We start from the raw sequence: 5,000 nt of genomic DNA, 5'->3' as shown, positions 1-5,000 counted from the left end.
TGGTATAATTATCGAGTAAGATCAGTAGAGTTTTTGCCCTTGTTTGCAATCGTTATAGGATAACGCGTTAAAAATAAAATTACACAGAAGTACAATTAATGTTAATAGCTGATAAAGTTATGCGAACTTTGTTGCATACTCTCTCTCTCTCTCTCTCTCTCTCTCTCGTGTGTCAGTATGATAAAGCAAGAAGAAAAAGGAAGAACAGTAAAGAACATATATAAAAAGGTTTATTGAAACAGCGTCTCATCATGGTGTGGGCACCACGATGCATAGGGATAAATAAAAAAGCGAGTATTCCATTACTTTTCACTTCATTTGATATGCATCCATATGACACAGAATGCTCTCGGTGAGTACAGGGAATCAGATAAACGTCACTGTGCGGGACTAGGTATAAAACATTTATTGTAGTTTTAATTGTAAATTTTTCGTGCATTTAAGTAGAAATTGAATGATTTCAGTTCTAGTGAGAACAACATTTCGACTGTAAAACATAATTTGTTGTCTTGATGCGTTTTCAAGACTCTTGGGCTGATTAGTCACACATCTCTTCAACGTTTCCGATGTACAAATGTTTGTGTGCAGTATAATATTAGTAACTAAAGTGTATACTGATTCAAAGTTCTAATCCAAAAGAAGCAAAACTGGCCTCAGATACTCATATTTGTCACTCATCCATTTTCTGACCCAGATAAGGGGAGAATTCCATGTTGAAATTGACTTAAAATGCAGATTCAGGACATTATTGTTGTTGTTATTATTATTATTATTATTCCTCTTTCTGTCCTATCATTTGGTTAAAATAAGCGACACCGGCCTATAAGCTAACTTTAAAAATAGGGTCTTATCAGATTTGCAAAGGATCTCTTCTTGCAACTTGTAGAAGTTAACGTTGTGGAAATACAGAAAGTGGAAGCATGGAATATCTATCTAAACTTACTGTAATCAAAACAGAATTTTATAACCCAATTTATTTAGCCAATGGCCCATATTTACAGTATTCGCTACAGGATGCCAATTTTCCCACTGGCAGACTGAGGCCCTGCTGTAAAAGAAATCAATCAATCAATAAATTAATATAAAAAATTCTCACAATTCATACATTCCATATTTATCAATCAATTAGTGAATAAGAAATACCACAAATAAGTACCCAAAATGAAAGACATTGATCGCATATTTTGCAACTCTGCGCTAGAGACTACACCAGGAATATATGAGAAGAAACTTGAAGGAAGTATTTCGACGTGAAAGGAGGCAGCTTGTTGTGGTAGTAAAAGTAGAGGAAACTGGATAAATTGAACCGAATTTGTTAATAAGAAATACTGGTCATCTATGATCGCATATTCCAGTAGTAAGGATCGAAACCAAGAGCAGAGAAGTGCAAAGCAACATTTGCTATATTCAGGTCCTATACTTGATTTTTTTAGGATCCGAATTATTGAAGAAAGTTAAGGAAAAAGAGAAAATGAAAGTCGAGAAATTGCTCTATTTATTATTTATATTGAATAAAGTAAATTTAGTTACAATAAAAGAAAGAAAGAAAAACTTCAACTGTTTTTAGTTATAAAAGAAAAAAAAAAAATTAGAGTCTACAGCACCCGGTATTCCCAGGCGGTCACCCATCCAAGTACTAACCGGGCCCGACGTTGCTTAACTTCGGTGATCGGACGAGAACCGGTGCTTTCAACGTGGTATGGCCGTAGACACAAGTGTGTGTAAATTTAAGACTTATATTCGCTTCTCTCTTCACCGTTTCCGATGTACAGACGTTTACGTTTATGTGCCGTGTAAAATTAGTAATTAAAGTGTACTTATTAAAACTTATATAGATAAACTGCCTTCATACATTATTCAAATTTGTAATTCAGGCATTTTCGGACTCGGACATTAGTTGCTTAACCGGAGGTTTACACCTTCAAATGGACTTAAATAACAATGCATTTAAACGAAGATTCAGTTCATTTTTGTTGTTTTTGGGCATTATTATTATTATTATTATTATTATTTATCTTGTATCAACTGACTAATTCAATAGGTAAATAATCGACATCAGCCTATGAGCTACCTTTAAAGACGGACTCGAATCTGATTTGAAACGGATATCGTCTTGCAGCTCGGAAACGTTAAAGTTGTGGAAACACAGAAAGTGCAAGGAAGTGGAAGCAGGGAACATGCATCCAAACTTACTGTAATCAAAACAGAGATTTATACACCAATTTATTTTGTCAATGGCCCATATTCGAAGTATTCGCTAAGGGATGCCAAGTTTCACACTGATAGACTGGTGCCCTGCTAAAAACAGGTAAATAAATTAAAATAATTAAAAATAATACATTCCAAATATATCTATCAATTATTGAATAAGAAATACCACAGACAAGTATCCAAAATGAAAGACATCGATTGCATACGTTGCAATTATTCGCTATAGGCTGAATCCGGAATATCAGAAGAAATTTGGAGGATCTGGACGGCATACGAGGCGGCCCATTTCGATCCTGGAGGTAGAGGAAACTGAAAAATTTGCACCAGATTTGTGAACAAGAAATATTGGCCATATATGATCGCATATCCTCACAGTGAGGATGGAACCAAAAAAAAATTTAAAAAATGCCTACAGCACCCGGTATTCTAAGGCGGTCACCCATCCAAGTACTAACCGGGCCCGACGTTGCTTAACTTCGGTGATCGGACGAGAACCGGTGTTTTCAACGTGGTATGGCCGTAGACATTTGTATGTACAAATTTAAGACTAATATAGGTTGTCTCTTCGTCGTTACAAAGATATATTACACACACACACAGACACACACACACACACACACACACACACACACACACACATATATATATATATATATATATATATATATATATATATATATATATATATATATATATATATATATATATATATATATATATATATATATATATATATATATAGAGACAGGGGAGAGCTCTGCTTACGACAATACATCCCTTCAGTTTCAATCTGTAAAGAAGCAAGAGCTTATTTGATCGCCGATGTCACTGACATGTAGGTTGCCATATTTGTGCAGTCATTTGAATAGTAATACAATGGCGAGTTCCGTGTCAAATTTCATCAAGGTTGTCGTTTTCTTTCGTCAGTCAGCTTCATTAACGACAAATGATGTTATACTCGGAATTATTTCTGAGAAAATAAATCGTATTTCTCTCGATTTCATGCAGGTATATCTCGATGAAAGGTCGGTCAAGTTTGCATGGCAGGCTAGTAAGCACAGGGGCTCGCATCGTTGCTCACAATTGAACTGACAGTCATACATTTTATACTATATGTACGACTGATAGTTTCATTGTAAGCAATGATACGAGCCCCCTGTGGCTAGTAAGCAGCCTATGCCGATACCGCATGGTGTCGGCGATTTCCAACGTTTTGATAAGCAAAACAAATGTCCATACACCCCAATACTAATGTCCAAATATCAAAAATCGCTATTTTGGGACTATTATGAATTCATTCAAGGACATTCTAAATTACATCATCGCCACACGTCAAGATTGTTATTACATCAGCACATTCAAAATTGGACTTCATTCAGAAAACCACTGGCATTCATTTGGAACACTACCCTTTTGGACTTGTCATATAACTTTTCATGGACTATTTGTGATTTCATTTATAATGCTGAAAAGTATTTAAATTTTCACTTTGTATTCTTTATAAAAATAAATTAAGTCGGTTGGTTTAGATTGGCTAAGATAGCATTAAGGTGTTTTTGTTTATATGAGCCAATATCACATTATTCTTTTCTTGGTTTAGATGGGCTAAGTTCACATTATGGTACATTGGTTTAGATGGGCTAAGTTCACATTAAGGTGTTTGGCTAAGTTTCCATTAAGATATTTGGTTTAGATTGGCTAAGTTTGCATTAAAGTGTATTGGCTTATATTGGCAAATTTCACATAGGAATTTGATTTAGATGGCCTAAGTTCACATTATGGTGTTCTGGCAAAAGACTGCTTGGTTTTGTTAGGCAATGAGGGTAGTCTTGCTCAAGGGTACAATAGGGCAACCAGCTTGATAGAAATCTATCATGTTAACCATTGGACTGATGTACATTTTATCAGTGTAATTTAGAGTCTGTTTAAACCATTCCGAATCCCCCCATCTCTCTCTCATATATATATATATATATATATATATATATATATATATATATATATATATATATATATATATATATATATGAAAGAAATAATATTTTCAATCTTTCTGCACTGTACTGATTTTCTGGTTGAATACTAAAAGTAAGTTTAAATATATATAAGGAGTTTGCAAATTTTATAAATGTCAGCTTGCCTAGCAAGTAGTAGGTCAATATGATACAATGTAGAATTTAAGAAAATGTCATTATATGTATTGAAACGTTTGTTTCCTTTGTATCTGTTGATATCTAAAATCCATATCCCAATAATTAAAATTATCCAAGACTATATGAAAATAATACACGTATGTATGTATGTATGTACACACACAAACGTATATATATATATATATATATATATATATATATATATATATATATATATATATATATATATATATATATATATATATCACAAAAGACACACACATATCTTAAAACACCCTCAGCCACCCAGGATATATATATCATCCGTTTTTACGAGATAAACTTATTAATTCAGTATGGTATAATTATCGAGTAAGATCAGTAGAGTTTTTGCCCTTGTTTGCAATCGTTATAGGATAACGCGTTAAAAATAAAATTACACAGAAGTACAATTAATGTTAATAGCTGATAAAGTTATGCGAACTTTGTTGCATACTCTCTCTCTCTCTCTCTCTCTCTCTCTCTCTCGTGTGTCAGTATGATAAAGCAAGAAGAAAAAGGAAGAACAGTAAAGAACATATATAAAAAGGTTTATTGAAACAGCGTCTCATCATGGTGTGGGCACCACGATGCATAGGGATAAATAAAAAAGCGAGT

At 33.6% G+C, this 5,000-nt stretch overlaps 2 non-coding genes across 2 annotated transcripts; both read right to left on the bottom strand.

The window, feature by feature from the left end:
* Nucleotides 1–1,592: 1,592 nt before the first annotated feature.
* Nucleotides 1,593–1,711, bottom strand: LOC149770695 (5S ribosomal RNA). The gene has a single exon (XR_016418653.1). It is a non-coding gene; the product is annotated as a 5S ribosomal RNA (ribosomal RNA).
* A 906-nt stretch (nt 1,712–2,617) lies between these two features.
* On the bottom strand, nt 2,618–2,736 carry LOC149770694 (5S ribosomal RNA). Its single transcript, XR_016418870.1, has one exon. It is a non-coding gene; the product is annotated as a 5S ribosomal RNA (ribosomal RNA).
* Between the last annotated feature and the right edge of the window lie 2,264 nt (nt 2,737–5,000).

The sequence above is a fragment of the Sinohyriopsis cumingii genome, unplaced genomic scaffold, assembly GCF_028554795.1.
Source record: "Sinohyriopsis cumingii isolate HCF-2022 unplaced genomic scaffold, ASM2855479v2 utg002479l, whole genome shotgun sequence".
Classification (NCBI taxonomy): Eukaryota; Metazoa; Mollusca; class Bivalvia; order Unionida; family Unionidae; genus Sinohyriopsis; species Sinohyriopsis cumingii.
Note: the sequence above shows the minus strand (reverse complement) of the source record. Positions and strands in the feature narration are given on the sequence as shown.